This window comes from Eschrichtius robustus, chromosome 16, assembly GCF_028021215.1.
Source record: "Eschrichtius robustus isolate mEscRob2 chromosome 16, mEscRob2.pri, whole genome shotgun sequence".
Taxonomy (NCBI): Eukaryota; Metazoa; Chordata; class Mammalia; order Artiodactyla; family Eschrichtiidae; genus Eschrichtius; species Eschrichtius robustus.
The window spans coordinates 68,782,037-68,800,121 of record NC_090839.1 but is presented as its reverse complement, the minus strand read 5'-3'; the positions used below and the strand labels follow the sequence as shown (position 1 = coordinate 68,800,121).

The window sequence follows — 18,085 nt, the reverse complement described above, 5'->3', positions numbered from 1 at the left end:
AGTTCCAAGCAGTCTTTAAATTGCACAGTCGAGAGGAACCCCCAAGAGGCTGGGTGACAGTGAGATGTAAAATGTGGAAGCTTTACTAGGTTATGCAAGAAACTCTGAGGGGAGTTGAAAGAAAGGGAGTATGTGTTGGGAGTATAAAGGACTCAAGCTGGGGAACTAACCTGGCGTGAAAGGGATGTGGTGAACTTGAGCTGTATCTGCTGCAGATCATGTTCAAGGGGCTCGATCTGAGTGGGGATGTGAGGGTTGAGTTATGAAAAGTGTCCACAGGAAGTGACTAACTTTTATTGACAATTTACCATGAACCAGATACTGTCCTAAATGCTTTACATACAGTATTGTGTTTAATCCTCTCAACAGCCCGATAAGTTATAGGGCTTATTATTTCCATTTCACAAGTAAGGAAACTGAGGCTTAGAGAGGTGAAATGACTTGATCGGCCATAGTCAGGATTTAAACTCATGTCTGTTTGACTCAAAAGCATCTGGTGGATGGTGACTTTGGGTTCTGGACTTCATATAGGACTTTGGCTAACAGCTAGAGGACATGGAAGAGGGGCCATGGTCAGAGGGCTGCTAAGACCAAGCTCTTGGTCATAGACTCAACAATACAGGGAGACCCTCATCCTCCTGGGGGAATGGAGTGACAGGAAAACAGGCATGGGTTTGTTGGAAGGACTGCCCTGGGGGTCAACAGGCATCCTGGGCCTTGTGGCAAAGGACAGACACAGGACTCCAAGTTGAATTCCAGGCCCCCTACCAGAGCTTGTTCAGGGTCAGCTCAGGGCTGGGAGAGGCTGAGGGATGATGGAGACTGACAGAGAAAGGGAAGGAGAGTCTTGCAGAGTCTTGAGATTAAAAAGAAAGATGTTCTGATCAACTATATGAAAAAGAATATATATATAAAACTGAGTCACTTTGCTGTATACCAGAAACTGACACAACATTGTAAATTAACTATACTTCAATAAAAAAAGAAAGATGCCTTTTATTCATTATAAACAAAGAGTACACATTACCTAACACATGGCCACCACTGGACTAGACTCGCCCTCACACACCTGAGGTTCAGAGAGGTCAACTGAGTTGCCCTGGGTCACACAGGAGCTGAGCAGGCATTAGAAGTTAGATATGCTTAAATGTAAAGATCTTTCCATGGAGCCAGACTGAGTCTACATCTCCTTGAGAATTAAAATAATGAACTAACCATCAGTTCTGAAATATGAATCATAAAGACAGCTCCTATGTACTGACAGGTACTCTTTGAGAGGCAGGATGCTAAGTACTTTACTTGGATTATCTCATTTCATCTTTAAAACAATCCCATGACAATTAGATAGGTATCATCATCATCATCTTTATTTTACTGATGAGGAAACTGAGACTCAGGAAGGTAACTTGGCCTCTGTTTGGTCAAGATCACAAAGCTAGTGAATGCAGAATTAGAATCTGAACTGAGGCAGCCTGCACTTGTAGACAGCCCCCAGCTTTTAACCATGACACCTCTACCTACAACTGAGCCCCAATTTCTCCATCTGTAAAATGAAGATCATGGTAATACCCACTTTCTGAGGCTATTAGAATGAACTAATTACATACAAAGAGCTTGGAAGAGTATCTGGCACACATAGCTCAATCAACATTGGCTTTCACTACGGTTATTTTCATTTTTGCATCACCGTCTTTAAAAGGGCACTTCTCCCTTTCCCAAGGCTAACCTGCAGTGTTCAAGTATGCTAGGGGAAAGGCGAGGTATCATTCATGTGCGCGGGACTCTTAGGGTAATCCTGAGGCAAGAGATAAAAGAAGCTCTCTTGACATAACTTCATAAACACATTTTAATCCAAACATTGATTTTCCTTTGGAATAATCCCCATCCAGTTCACATGTGTAGTCTCTCTGCACCTCTAATACAGATGAGGGTATCGATAACATTATTGAGATAAAACAGTCACCTCTTTCTTCTTCCCTTTATTCATCAGCCACCCCGGGCCTGTCTTTCTCTTTTTTCATCCTCTGCTACCCGGCATCATTAACGGGAGTGCCTTCCTATCCCCCACCAGCTGTAACTCAAGGTGAAGATTTCAAATAATGACAAGGAGTAAAATATGACAGATTTAAGCAAATTCAACTGGAAATATTGTGAAAAAATATTATTTGCTCTGGACTCGTGCCTCTCTTTTGATCTTTCTTGTCCAGAATACATTTTTAAAAAATGCTCCTTTGATAGCAAAAAGCAAGCAGATGCAAAAAGGAAATCTTATGTCTTTGTTGGGAAATAATTAGTCTGATCCAGTGGCTTGCTTTCTAATGGACAAAAGAGTTTTTAAAGAAAATCATTTGTGTTTTCTGAGCCCCTTTTGGCAGTACAGCTTTCTTAGATTTGGGCTTTTTGATGAGAGCTGGGGAATGGAAAATTTCCCTGAATAAGAAATCAGAAAGTTTGACCTACACAGTTACATTTCTTTTAACATGACAACAATTGGCAGTTACTTTTTGATCTGAAGCGTGAGGGTGAATACGGAGAGTTAGAGCAAATCATTCTCCTTCTTCTAAAACTCCTTCTTTCTTTAGCTCAGCACCTGAAGCTGATTTTCCCTTTTTTCAGTTCCAAAGAGTCAATATAATCTATAGCTGGAAATACCTATATTAGCTGCAGCTGGGGGGAAAAACAGTTGGCAAATTCATGAATCAGAGTTTCTTTTGTGAAGGGTATCTGTTCTGAGAGCTCAAGGATGCTTTGGAATCAAGTGTGAGCTGGTTCCTAGTGTTAGCACACTGCAGAGTTGTTTCAAGCAGCCTGTCTGTAACAAAGTGTGGCGTTCGCCCATGGTCCCAGAGTCTCAGAGACACCAATGGCTCTAATGAAGACAGAACATTATGTCTGATGCGTAAGCGTGATTGTTTATAGGTCTGTGGTGGAGAGAGAGGCTCTGCAGTCCATCAGACTTGGGTTCAGACCCTGCCTCCTCTGTGATTCGGAGCTGATTGCTTCATTCCTCTGACAGTCTTGCCTGTGAAGCAGAGATACTAAGAGTATCTTACAGAGCAGACTTCTCAACCTTGGCACTATTGACACTTTGGGTCAGGCATTTGGGCCGTCCTGTGCATTGCAGGATGTTGAGCGGCATCCCTGGCCTCCAGCCACTAGATGCCAGCGTGCAGTCTCCCCACACACAACCCCAGTTCTGACAACCAAAAATGACTCCAGACATTGCCAAAAGTCTCCTGGGAGGCACAGTCCCTCTCCTCTGCCCCCACTGAGGTTCACTGCCATGGAACTATTAAGAAGGTTGAATGAAGTGACCCACGTAAAGCTCTCAGACACTGCTTAGCAGATACTACATAGTAGGTACTCCACAAATATTAGTTGTTACTGTACTAGTAAAACTGTAAAGCAGAACTCTAACACAATATTTTTTTTCTCTTGAGGATTCTTATGGCATTCGTGGATCTCTGGGGTCCCCAAATTCCCTGGTATTAGACTGGAATCCCCAGTTACCCCACCCGCTGCTGGTAAAATATTTTGCTTCCTAGCAAAGCCACCAGCTGCTAGGGGCAGAGAAATCGATTTTCAGGTAGTTCTGTGAATGACGGATGTTATCTCACATTGGTGCAAGGGAAGTAGAAAAGAAGGTTAGGAAGGAGTCAAGAAAGGAGAAAACAGATTCCACATCAGTAGTGACAGTAACACTGAAGGTCTGAGTTATTAGAAGCATCCATGCCTGGGGGAGGACATGGCATGTCCAGAAGGGGTGACCACAGCTGTTCCTCAGCAGCTGGAGGGGAAATGCAGAGGGCAGGAGAAACATATAATCAGCTTTCTACTTTTATATTTTAGTTCCAGTTATGGAACTAAAATATGGACTGCTCAGTTTATGGACTGCTCAAAATGTTGTTGTTATGGACTGCTTAATGTTGTTTGAACACAGTTATGGGCTGAATTGTGTCCCAGTAAAATTCATATGTGGAAGCTCTAGCCCCCATGTGACTGTACTTGGAGAGAAGATCTTCAGGGAGGTAAATCTTCATAAGGATGGGGCCCTAATCCTCTAGGGCTTGTGCCCTATAAAAAGAGGAAGAGGCACCTGCTCTCTCTCTCTCTCTCTCTCTCTCTCTCTCCCCCTTCCAAGTGCACAGAGGAAAGGCCATGTGGGCACAAGGAGAGAAGGCAGCCGTCTGCAAGCCAGGAAGAGAGGTCTCACCAGGAACTGAACTCTCCAGCAACTTGATCATGGGCTTCTAGCCTCCAGAACTCTGAGAAAAGAGTCTGCTGTTTAAGTTGCCCAGTCTGTGGTTTTTTGTTATGGCTGCCCTAGTGGACTAACGCACACACTTACCACGTGCCTGGCATAGTCACTCACTTCATCCTCACAACAGCCCTTTGAGGTAGGTACTGTCATCTCCCCTTCCCCCAGGCCTCCCACATTTTACAGAGGAGGAAACAACATCAGAGAGGTTACCAACTTGCCCAGTGTCACGCAACTAGGAAATGGACCACTGGGATTTGAACCCAGGCCCATCTACCCCCAGAGCCAGGACCTTAACCTCTAAGCCATCTGAATGCAGGTCGTGCCAACCCCTCACTGCCACTTATAGAACGTTTACATCATGCCAGCCTCTTGTCAAGGTTTTAAAATGAGTCAGCTCTTTGAATCCCCATCACAATCTCAGGAGGAGGCCACGATTATTGTCCCCATTTTACAGATGAGGAAACTGAGGGAGGCTTACATCAGTTAACTTGAAGGGCCACAGTTTAACTCTCTGGCTCCCGAGCCTGGTTTGTAGCTGTTGAGGGAACGCTAACCAGCCCATTCTCTTGCTTTGGAGTCTCTGGGCAGGATACTGCTGCTGGGAAAAAAGAGCTGATATTTGGTCTTTACATGTCACAGAAACAGTTATTGAATTTTACCGTCTCTACAATTTTAATCCTACCAAGGATTCTGGGAGTGAGTGAAGGATGCAGGAAGACTTGAGTGGTGGTGAGTGGTGGTGAGCTCACTCCAGGGCAAGAGGCAGCAAATGCTATTAGTGGCTGCATGTTTGCTTCTCAGGAATCTGCATTTATGCAAATTAAAGCAAGAGGTCTCAGCCTGAGGAAGGAGAGTGAACACCCCCTCCCCAACCAATTTCATTCTAAGTTATATCTTTCTCCAGCTGGGGATTTAGCAACAAATTGCTTCTCCCTCCTTCATTTCTCTCCAAGGACAATGAATAATAATAATTCAAAGCAGAGCAAAAGAGCCTACATTTATATGGTGCAAACCTCCACTGTGTTTTGACGTTGCCTGATTTTATCTTCAAATCCGCATGGGAGGCAGGTGCTTTCTGACAGATGAAGTCAAGACACAGAAATCAGGACCCTGGACCTCAAAGCACTATATTTTCCCCAGGTGCTACCACTGGGTTGGTGGTCATGCTGTGGCAACTTGGCATCCCATCATGGTGAAGGGCAGATCTAAGCTTGAATCCTACCCCTAGCCACTACTCTGGCTTTGTTCACATTACCTGACCTCTTTCAAGGTGCTTTAGATAAAATTTTAAAAAGGAGATAATAATGATCTCCCAGGGTCAGCCTCATACAAGTTGAGGTTATCTATGGAAAGCACAGTGCTTGGCACATAGTAGATGCTTAGCAGTTGTTTTCATTGTTCTCAATGGATGAGAACTTTCTAGAATGTGTAAAGTGAGTACTTTTTCCAGTTCTCATGATCCTTAGGCATTTCCAAGTTGTGGGCTTCTCTGAGGGATCTTGGAAGCCATTCTTATTTTTTCTGGGGCTCCCCTGGGGTAGGGAAGATGACACAGTGCTAAACAAGGCAGTATTTGATCAGTGGTCATCCAGCCACCCTTGGCCAACAACTCTGATGTCTGAGAGTCAACATAGCACATTGTTTGTGAATCCCAGGCTTGACATCAAGACTCCAGTCCCAACTCAGTACCTACTAGTTGTACAACTATGGGCATATGTCCCATTGGGTTGTTAGAATTTAAGGGGACAAGGCTTGTAATGTGCTTAGCACGCCTGGCACACAGCTGACAGACGGGCTGACTGAGTCTGCCCACATACCCCTACCCCCATTTCCTCCCAGTGGAGGTGGACATAAGTAGCCCCACCAGTAGGTCAGGTTTCCTTTCTGTTTCTCCTTCTCTTCCCTGCTGGAGGATGACTAAGATAAAAGTCACTTGGTTTTCCTGAAATGACACACAATGGTTCCTGTGCTAACCCCAGTGGTGTCAATATTCACCTTTCCTTCTTAGAAAGGAATTTTCCATCAAGAAGTAAAGACCGCTGCTCCACAGTCACAGATCTGATGCACAGGAGCAAATTTAGGATTTTCTGGATTTTGACCCCTTCCTGATGACTAAGCACTTAGACCTCCCCCAGCTTTCCTTATGCTCATGATATAAGCATGGCATCTGGTGTCAAGAAACCTGGAGTTCCAGGCCAAAACTTGCCTCTTTCTATGCATAAGTTGGAGAAGGGCATCCTCCCCACCCTGGACCTCAATTCTTAATGGGCCTAAAAGACAAGGTAATATCTCAAATCCATCCTCATTTGGATATTCCGTGTTTCTGCCATTCCCTTGATAACCAGGGAGAAACTTGATCATTCCCAAGACCTAAGATGATGAAACACTCACACCATATCTTGTGTGTCATCCGCTTCCCTGTCTCCTTAGCTTAAGTCTCTGCTTTTGATCAGGAAGATTTATGATAATGATGGTATGTTCTGACCACATCCCTCACGGTGGGTTCCAGTGGTTAAGAGCGGGGGTTTGGAGTTCAAATCCCATTCCTGCCACTTACTGGCTATGAAACTGAGACCTGGCACTTCTTTAACATTCATTCATTCATTCCACAAACAAATATTGAGGGATGCTTTGGTTTGTGGATTCAGTGATGAGCAGGGCAGACGCTATCCCTGTCTTCAAAGGTACAATCTAGTGACAAAGATCGTAAAGTGTGACCCGTGCTAGGATGTGGGAAGACCAGTGCTGTGAGATCACATAGCAGAAGCCCCAGTGTAGTCTGGGCAGGGTAGAAGGTCAGGGAAAGCATCGGTGGAAGCGATGTTTAGTCTGAAATTGAAGAATGAGTGGGACAGAGAGTAGGGGAACCATATGCCAGACAAAGAAAGCCCAATGTGTAGAAGCCAGGGGAACCTAGACTCTGAAATAAACTCAGAAAAGTTCATATGAAGGAAAGTAGAATACGGAGTGTGTGGTGTGACTCTCCGGAGAGATGGCGAGGGCCGGGTCATGAAAGGGATTTGTAAATCACATAAAGGAGGATAGACCTTAATCCTCAAAATAATTGGAACGCTTCAGACAATTGTAAGAGGGAATGACCTGATCACAGTTTTATTTTGGGAAAGTGAGCTGCACTGTGGGTAATGGTTTGTGTGGGAGAAGAGACAAGGGAGAACAGGTTAGAGGCTCTGGCAGTGATCTAGGCAAGGGAACACGAGAAGGAAGGCTCCTCGAAGCTCAGGATCTTTGTCCACTTTTGTTTTCTCATGTATCCCCAGTGCTTGGGCTGGGTGTCCACCAGCCAACCAATAATTGCTTGTTGAGTGATAATGGCCGAGACCAGGGCCAGGGCACTGGGGATGGAGAGAAGCTTATGGATTTGAGACCTAATTTGTAGACCAAAGGAAAAGAGTAATTGATGATTTGGGAATTAAGAATGATGCCCAGGGCTTCCCTGGTGGCTCAGCGGTTGAGAGTATGCCTGCCAATGCAGGGGACACGGGTTCGAGCCCTGGTCTGGGAAGATCCCACATGCCGCGGAGCCACTAGGCCTGTGAGCCACAACTACTGAGCCTGCGCGTCTGGAGCTTGTGCTCCGCAACAAGAGAGGCCGCGACAGTGAGAGGCCCGCGCACCGCGATGAAGAGTGGCCCCCGCTTGCCGCAACTAGAGAAAGCCCTCGCACAGAAACGAAGACCCAACACAGCCAAAAATAAATATAAATAAATTAAAAAAAAAAAAAGAATGATGCCCAGGCTTGGGCAACTGGAGGGAAAAGGGTAACATTCTCTGGGACAGAAAATCCTTAACCCCTTCGAGCCTCAGTTTCCTCATCTGTTAAATGGGACCAATGGCCCACATGTGACAGATATGTAAAGGGAGTGGTCTGGTGCCTGGTGCACACACAAGAGGGAATCAACGTGTCAACCACACGTCCTCAATGTTCAGACCTCACCTCCCAGAATGCAAGTCCCCTCCATAGGTTAAGAACAAAGACCCACACATTTCCCCAGGGCCTCCAAGTCTGAAGTCTCCATAGAGATGCTGGCAGTGGCGTCAGCAGCAGCAGCAGCACAAGTGAAAAATGAGCAGCCAGGAAGTGAAACAAGCAACTGAGATTGTTAATTGGAGTTTATTTTCTATCAATGAACTGTGATTCTCAGTACAGCTCAGTCACCTGCAAACCTTGTCCTTGATGAGCTATTCTGCTCTGTGACAATGTGAAGAATTTTATTGGACAGAGGAGTGGGTTGGTGGTGAGGCTTTTTGTAGCTAAGAGGTCTCTGGGGCGGGTGGGGGGAGAGGGGAAATAGCTGAAAGGAAGTGTGTTTGTTTTTCAAACTCAATCCTCGCTGGGATGCAATTACTTAGGGTCACTCCTCCAGTTCATTTTCTGCAAAGGAGGAATCCCACCTGGTCGTGGGCAGGAGTGGTGCTGTTGAGCTGGTTTCCCAGGGAGAAGATGCAAACACTGCCACTAGAGAGGCTGAGGGGATCCCTCGGAGCCACCACCAGCCCGTGCCTTCTGTCCACTCAGGGAGTGGAGACCAAGCAACAGCTCTGCCGGGCACCACACTGTCTCTGTCCTGGGACTGCTGAGATGCACGAGTCACGGCTCTACATTCTGCAGGGAAGATAGACCAGCAAACGGGCAATTACCATCCCATATGATGGGTGTATGTATCAGCTTCCTGGGGCTGCTGTAACACATGATCACAAACTTGGGTGCCTTAAAACAACAGAAATTAATTCTTGCACAGTTCTGGAAGCGAGAAGCCCAAAACCAAGGTGTCAGCCTTCGTGCTCTCTTTGAGGCTCTAGAGGGTCCTTCCTGGCCTATTCCTAGCTTCTGGTGTTGCTGGCGAGCCCTGGTGTTGCTTGGTTTGTAGATGCATCACTCCAGTCTCTGCCTCTGTCACCACATGGCCTCTCCCTGAGTATGTCTGTGTCTCTTCTCTTCTTCTCAGCACACCAGTCATACAGGATTTAGAGTACAACCTACTGCAGGATAACCTCATATTGACTCGCAAAGACCCTATTTCCCAATAAGGTCATATTCACACGTACCAGGGTTTAGGGCTCGAGCATGTCTTTCGCAGGGCTTTCTTCCCCTTCAGTGGCTCGGTCAACACTTCCCTGTGACGTACCTTCTGTGCAGTATGGGAAGCATGGAGGATGGGGTGGGGAGCCAGAACAGACCAGTTCCCACCCTCTGAAGCCTGCTGTGCCATGGGGGAAAGAGACAGTAACCAACCAGCCACACAAATACATGTAAGATGACAATGGAGATGATTGGAATGGGAATTCAGCCCTTCTGAATACTCAAGCTAACATCTTGAACTGAATTCCTAGGGTCATAGGACTTCTAAGGTCATAAAGACCAATCTCTAGCTGTGGACTGCCCATTTATTTCTGCCCCATAAGCTTCAACATCTCCTTATTGATAAGGTATAGGACAAGAGGAAATAGAAGGTCATTTACTTAGGAGCGACCATCTGCATGGAACCTTCTGGCTGGAGAATGGGCATGAGAAAGGGGCCCTCCACTTAGCAGACTAAACAGGGACTTAGAACGTAGCAACCACAAGAGTCCCTCTGCAAGGAGCCACTAGGACATAATGATAAACTAACCAGATTAAAATCAGGGGCCAGGACATTAGAAATAATGCAGCGACATCCTGAGTAGTGGGAATACCCACAAACTTGGGGTTTCCTAGGGGAACCCTTGGGAAGCCTTTAGGAAGACCATTGTTAGTGGTGAGGGCTACAGTGGTGGGGTACATGGTGTGTGGGAGCAAATCATAGGCTTGGCTGGGTCAGGGGAGGTACTTCCTAGGAAGTGATGTTTGCCCTCTATCAGAACCATGACAACAAAGCAAGGCCTTACCCATGCATGACACAACATGGATGGATCTCCAGGTTTCACACACAAAGGAGTTCATGTTGGATGATTCCAGTACTTGAAATTCTAGAAAAGACCAAAGTAATCTATAGTGATAGAAAACACTGAGGAGTGACTGTCGAGTAAGGAGCACAGGGGACTTTTTGGAGAGACAGAAATACTCCATATTTTGATTATTGTGGTGAGGACAGAGGTTGTGCTTGTTAAAACTCACCAAAATGTACACTTAAAATGGGGGGCATTTGATCCTATGTAAATTAGACCTCATTAAGATGGATCTTGAAAAATGCTGGTCATACCCTTTCTTGTTTTAATTCTGGGTCAAAATCATGGTAGAGGCCTACCTAATCTTCCCCTAAAGTCCTCTGATCTTGTTATGACATAACGTCAGAGCCAGGAGAGAACCTCAAGACAGGATCAAAGCCATCATTTCACATATGAAGAGATTGCATCTTAGGGAGGAGAAGTGATGAGGCCAAGTCGTGGAGGTCAGAAGGATACACTGCAGATTGGAGAAATCCAGATGGTGGGAAAAGGGCAGGCTGGCATGTTCTTGGGTGATGCAGCCCACCACTGAGATTACAGGAGTTAAATTTGAGGTCATCCAGCTAATCAGATTTGGGACTGGAATCCTAAATCTGGCCAGTCCCAAATCTGAAATCCTACATTTCCTGGCCATGCATGTCTTCCTGTCCTGAGCATGTTCTGTGAAGCCTTCCACTGGCCCATTCAGACTCAGTCACTCTCGCACACCTCATCTGTTACAGTCATGCACACAGTTTACATGTCTTTTCATATCTCTTTGCAAAGATTCTTCCACACCAAGTATGTCTTGATGTGGTTCCATGGCCTCAGTGGTCTGGGTAACTATTTAGAATCAGCTCAGGCACAGAAAACAGCTGGGGGCCACCATGATGCAACGGAGGAATCATAGTCTAGAGCAGAGGTCTTCAAATTTTGGTGCGTATCCGAATTAAAGTCCGAATTCCTGGGATTCTTGTCCCAAGATTTTGACTCACTGGGCCTGGGTCGTGCCAGGAATCCGCACTTGTAACTCAGACTCCAGGTGATTCTGATTGAGGTGGTTCGAGGGCCAGGCTTTGAGACTCACTGTTCTCTAGGTAACCTCTAAACAAGGGAGACAAAAAATTAGACCTGGGTTGTTGACTGACCGGTCGGCTCTCAGGGTAACCCAGTTCAAAAGTAGATTTTCCCTTTGTCCCAAGTGAGATCATGGGAAAACAACAATGACAACAAAAGCTGGTCCTGAACACATACTTATTTCTGGAAGTTTCCCAGAAGTATATTATTTTCTAATGATGGAGTTATTTGTTTTTCTTCCTTGCTGTTAAGCACTTTTTTTTCAAAAAGAGTTTTATTGAGCCATAATTCACATACCATACAGTTCATCCACTTAAAGTGTACAATTCAGTGTTTTTTAGTATTTTCACAGAGTTGTGCAACCATTACCACAATCAGTTTTGAAACATTTTCTTCACCTCCACACCCAAAAGCCCATGCCCATTCGTAGTCACTCCCCATTTCCTTCCAATACCCTACTACCCACAGGCAACCACTGATCTACTTTCTGTCTCTATAGATCTTTCCTATTCTGGGCATTTCGTATAAACGCAATCAAACACTATATGGTCTTTTCTGACTGGCTGCATTCACCTGGCATCACGTTTTCAAGGTTCATCCATGTCGGAGCCTGTATCAGTAGTTTATTTCCCTTTATTTCCAAGTTACATTCTTAATGATGAGTTTTAAAATGTTGGCATCTCTCTTTTTCGTTAACATTTCTACAAATTGAACAATGTTATTTAAGGCCCAGGTGACTTTTGCATCCCTTTCCTTGATGTTCTAACCACACGCAAAAGTCCTCCAGGTTCCCTCCTATTGGCTTCTGCTTGGGATGACTTGGCTCTGGTCTCTGTAGTCAGTGCATCATCTAATCCTGAATGCAAGCATCTCTTACCATGGGCCTTCTCCTCATTTTTGACCTTCATCTTGGTATACATTATACCTCTTTACATTTCATGTTATAATGGGTGATGGGTATTCTCTCTGCACAGGTGACTCTTCCAAGACAGAGCCTGAGTCTTATTTATTTTTGTATTCTAAGTATCAAACTAGTTCTTCGGAAGTATGAGGTGCTTGGTTCATATTTACTGGATGAATGAATGAATGAACAAATGAACCAAAGAAAGATACCTGCAGATGCCGGCGTATACAGCGTGGAAGCCATTTCTCCCAGCAGGTTTTAGTACAGCAGTTTTAGCTTCTTCTGTTTGAAATGATTTGTTTGAAAGAGAGTGAGAATGACAATTTATAGAATATTAAACTGCATAAGCATGAAGTGGTTATTTCTGGGGGAGGGATGGCTTTTACTTATTCTTTCATTATAGACTTCAAAAGAAGAAAGTGGTGTGATAATGGGTGATTTTTACTCTTATGGTTTTGAGGAGATTTTTCACCTAAAGAAATATAAAAGGAGCAAATGAATAAATTAAAAGTACTGTTTTAAAATTGGATCTGAATACTAGGCTGGCTCTGGGTGACTTGGGGCAAATCACTTTTCCCCTCCGAGCACAGACTCCTGGCCTGTGAAAGAAGAACGAGAAAACTTGCCGTGTGGGAATATTGTGAGGATTGAAAAGCATGGTGCCTGGCACAGAGGAGGCATCAGACAAATGACATCTATTGCTATTGTGATTAGCAATGGTGATAACAGTAACAAATAGGAAAATGGTAAACCAGGGTGTACAGAAGTCTGTTCCATCTGGGACAGTCCTTGAATCCTATTTTATTTATAGCCTGTCTCCTTATACTGGGTGGCTTAACATATTGATTCTCTGAAAACCCTGGACTTAGCCCTGGAATGGAGGCTCTTTTAATAAACTCTACTTATATTGGGTGATTATGCAGAAGGCAGCTGCAATGACCTCGGTGACCAAAAGAAGCATTGTGATGACAGTCGCTGCCATTTACTGAGCCCTTACTGGAGCTGCTTACTCCTTAATGCAATCCCATGAGATCTTATAATCCCCATTTTACAGATGAGAAAATGAGGCACAGATGAGTTAAATGCTTTAAGGCCATACAGCTGATAAGGGGCTTATACAAGATTCAAACCCAGGTCTTCTGGACCAGAGTTAGTGATCTCTTCATTAGACCTGATGCCTCTCAATTTGCAAATAATGTGGTACAAGAAAATGGAGGGGGAGATGATGCAAAGGGGCACTGGGGCTTTGAAGGAAGGTTTACAGTTTCCCAATTTCCCATCTGATGGCTCATGTCATGCCCCAGTGGGTCCTAGAAGTCTTAGGATGAAACGTGGTTACTTCTTTCTGCTGTCACTCATGCCAGGGGATTCTGTGAACTCTGACAAAGAATGCAGGCTGTGTAGGTAGGAGGGGTTGCTATGGATACCTGAGGATGCTGAGCAAAGGCCTACCAGTTGTCCCTCTTTATCCAATCTCCCTTTCTTCCAGAGTAAAATGATTTTTCACGGAGCACATGGTCGCCTAGAATAAAGACTACATTTCCCACTCTTCCTTGAAGCAATATGTGGCCACATGTCTGAGTTTTGGACAAGGGGATATGAGCGGCAACACTCAGTTTTTACTTTTGAGCAGAGCATTACAGTTTGCAGAAACAATTTCCTAGAAGGGACTCAGTTAAACTTGAGCTTTTTTTTTTTTTTTTTCACCCAAACAACTGTCCTTTGCTAAATTTCACTGATAGATTATGAAAACTCTAAGCAGAAAGGGATGATATCAGGAAGTCCTATCTCCTGTCTAGTGGCCAGGGAGGGGTGATAATTACTCCATTGGAGTCAGGCTTCTAGTTCCTCTGTCTGATGGTTGATTTAAGGTCAACCTCTACTTGACTTAAAGTCAAGGTGTATTTTTTTAAACATTTCTCTTTCTGGGTCCTACCCATGGAAATGTCCGAACGTGAGAGAAGGATGGTACCTTGCTCTCCTGCACCCACGTCCATATATCTGACTTCTATTCAAAATTCATTTAAACTAATATTCAATGGGCATCTACTATGTGCCATGCGCTGTATTCAGCCTGCGGGAAGAATAAAGAACACGACACAGACGTTATTCTCACCAAGCTAACACTCTAGTGGGGAGACTGACAAGCCAGTGATATAATACAGGGTGAGAAGCAGGGAAGCAGAAGTTGCAGGGGATCCACAGAGGGACACTGAAGCCAGCTGTGGGATTGCGGAGGGCTTCCTGGAAGAAATTTTGCCTAGGCTGAGTCTGACATATGGGAAGGAGCTGGCCAGGTGATGTGGAGAAAGAAGAATGTTTCCAGAGGAAAGGTGAGGAGAGAGGGCAGCTCAGCACTGCTGGAGGGGGAGTGGGGTGGTGAGTGGAGGGAGATGAGACCAGAGGGCTGGGATGGGGTCAAGTATTTCAGGGTCTTCTCAGTCATTTTGGGCATTTCAGACTTGCCCTAAGAGCAATGGGGGGGGGGTCATAGAAGGTTTTAATATGGGGTGATAAGATCAGACATAAAGTGTAGAACCTCCTCTGAATACAGCTCAGATGAGAGATTGGAGGGACGAAGGCTGCAAACGAGACACTGATGAGGTAGCTATTTTAGCATATGAACATGCACACACATACACACACCTTCACTTGCAAGTGCCAGAGAATGCCCACCATCAAGGGCTGGAAAAGAATGTCTTAAGCTGTTCCACTGTTCACTGCCTTAGTTTTCTCATCTGTAGAATGGGAACCACCGCAGCTGTCTCTCAATGTCTCCCAGGATTTCTGAGAGAATGTAAATGTCACGTGGTCAAAGCCTTTCCAGCTCAGCGTGGATCAGCACAAAGGGCTGCTCCTGCCCCATCTCTTTTCATTTCTTCCAGACCTTCAGTCCCCAGCACGTGAGGCGTCCCTGAGGGTTGCATATGGACAAGGCGATCAGGAAGGGCCTGCAGATGTCAAGAAAGACAAGCATTATTTAGATTCCATTTGGTTTCAAAGTTGAAACTAGGGTGGGGAATTGGGGCTTTACCCCCAATACTAAAATTTAGAAATTACAAAATTGGCTGGAGACTCCCAGGTAAGAGTAGACATCCATCTGGCCTGGGATACCTTTGAATGGGCAGTTGCACTGATTGGACGGCGTGTTCGTGCTTTTTGTCGTGGGGAGCCTGTGACTTTTCTAAGACTTCCATAACAAGGTAGCACAGACTGAGTGGCTTAAACAATGGAAATATATTATTTTACACTCTGGAGGATGGAAGTCCAAAATCAAGGTGTCAGCAGGGTTGGTTTCTCCTGAGACCTCTGTCCTTGGCTTGTAGATGGTGCCTTCTCCCTGTGTCCTCACGTGGTGTTCCCTCTGTATCCTTATCTCCTCTTCTTATGAGGATACCAGTCATATTGGATTAGGGCTCACCCTAATGATTTCGTTTCACCTTAATCACCTGTTCAAAGACCCTGTTTCCAAAGACATTCTGATGTCCTGGGGATTAGAACTTCAACATAAGAACTGGGGTGGGGATGGAATTCAGGCCATAGCAGTGCCCAAATGGCTTATTTATATAGTGAGTATAAACAAACTGCCAGGAAACCCAAAGGCTGTGAAAATTCCCGCTGAAGTTTTTCACCAGACTAAGAGTCCCTGACTGACATAGATTTGCTGCTGCCTTGGTTGTGGCACCATCCACATTTTGCTGTTCTTGATCTCAGCTGCGATGCACTGCTATAGAAAAGAGCCGATCTATACCCGTGTCTCTCTCTCTTTATCACTTTGCCAAACAAGTTTTGCTATGGCAGCTGCTAGCTGGGAGGAGATAACCCAGGGATGGCCAGTCAGCCCGTGCTCTTCTACCCTTCTCAAATCTTGGATGGCGGACAGCGCCTACTGTACTCTAGCTGCTGCATAAATCTCCAGAGTGGAGTTTATTGCTAATAGTTTTGAGTGTGTGTGTGTATGTGTGTGTGTGTGTGTGAAAAGTGAGACCTTCAAGAAAGCAGTCTCACAGACAGTAGGGTCCCCCAGAAAGGGAAGCCACTCATTCATTGACTGATGAGCACATTGGGTTTTCTGCCTCATGCCGACCTGCCCTCTGGTTATCTTGCAGCTGTTGCTTTGGTGATACTTCCTGGGAGATTTCAACAGGGCTCCTCCTGCCTCCCCTGCAGCTGGAAATGATGATCTTCAGACTTCAAATTCTCCTTACTCTCCTCTAGTTCTTTGAAGGTGGGTTTCATCCGTGGCGCCCCTTGGGGTTTGGAATCCGGGTCATTCACAGCAACCCCTCTGATGTTGCAGGAGCAGCACTTAAGCTGTGGGCGGATGAGACCGTAATTCAAAAGGATTTGACATTCAAAGAGGCATGTGACTCAATAACTCATCTGCCTGAGAACCATCCTCAGTGTCCCCAGGCCCCCTGGAGACTTTGTGAGGCAGGCCTGTGTGTGTGTGCTAGGGGGGCATGCAGAGCAGGGGGAGTTTGTTCAAGCCTCCTGGCATAACCCACATCCCTGTCGTGTGGTCCCAGGAGTCCTGAAGCCTCTGGAATCTGCCCTGAGTGCCAGGATCTCCTTTGAGGGTCTTCCGTTTGCCCGGTGATGTCGGCTGTCAGCCTTGTGCAAAGTTTGCCTGCCCAGCTCAGCTCCTCTGCCACAGTTTAGGAAACCTGTTAGTTGACAGACATAGCCTTAAGCAGTTCCTGCGGCTTCCTGGGCATCTGTCAAAAGCAAACTGTGTGCATAGAAGCCAATGGAGGTCCCGCGCCTTCTCCCTCTTGTGCTCGGGAAACCAGACGTGGCACCCATGATGGGCGCTTTAGATCCCCGGGCTGTTTCTCCCCCTCCCTCCTGGCCCCATTTGGATGTTTCTAGCATTTATTTTTCAGTCATTCATTCCACAAATATTTCTTGAGCACCAATGGTGTGCTAAGTATAGTTTAGACTTACTGTAGTTCATTTTATGTGTCAACTTGACTGGGTCACCAGCTGCCCAGACACGTGGCCAAACATTATTCTGGGGTGTCTGTGAGGGTGTTTCAAGATGAGATTAACATTTTTTTTGTTGAAGTATAGTTGATTTATAATGTTGTGTTAATTTCTGCTGTACAGCAAAGTGATTCAGTTGTACACATATATATATACACATACATATATATATATATGTATATATATATATATATATATATATGTATATATATAAACCATTTTCTTTTCCATTATGGTTTATCTCAAGATATTGAATATAGTTCCCTGTGCTATACAGTAGCACCTTGTTGTTTGTCCATTCTATATGTAATAGTTTGCATGAGATTAACATTTGAATCCATAAACTGAGTTAAGCAGATTGCCCTCTCTGAAGAGCGTGGGCCTCATCTAATCAGTTGAAGCCCTGATAGTACAAGAGGACTGACCTTCCTGTGAGTAAGAGGGGACTCCTCCTGACTGCCTTCAAGCTGGGACATTAGTCTTCTCCTGCCTTTGGCCTTAGACTCAGACTGGAACTTACTCCACAGACCTGGGTGTCTAGCTTGCCAACTGCAGATCTTGGGACTTCTCAGTGTTCATAACCTTATGGGCCAATTCCTTATAATAAATCAGTCTCTCTCCTTCACACACACACACACACACACACACACACACACACACTGTCTCTCTCTCTCTCTCTCTCTCTCTCTCTATATATATATATATATTTAAACCCTATTGTTTCTGTTTTTCTGGAGAATCCAGACTAATACATCTGAGACCACAGAATTGAAATAAACAAAGCTTCTGCCTTTGGGTGCTTACATTGTGTTTTGTGGGAGTGGGGTGGGGGGAGGCCTTACACTTGGTGTGTCATGTATTATGACAAATTTGTACATAATACTTTCTAACCAGAAAAGCAATTCCCTGAACACACACCTCCCTACCCACAC

At 45.2% G+C, this 18,085-nt stretch overlaps 1 long non-coding RNA gene across 1 annotated transcript in view; it reads left to right on the top strand.

Annotated features, from left to right (window-relative positions):
* LOC137778627 (uncharacterized) overlaps positions 1 to 16,615 on the top strand; it is a 53,467-nt gene extending 36,852 nt beyond the window's left edge. Inside the window, exon 3 of the long non-coding RNA XR_011076951.1 lies at positions 16,277 to 16,615. This is a non-coding gene — a long non-coding RNA (uncharacterized lncRNA). The remainder of the gene's footprint in view (positions 1 to 16,276) is intronic.
* The last annotated feature ends 1,470 nt before the right edge of the window (positions 16,616 to 18,085 follow it).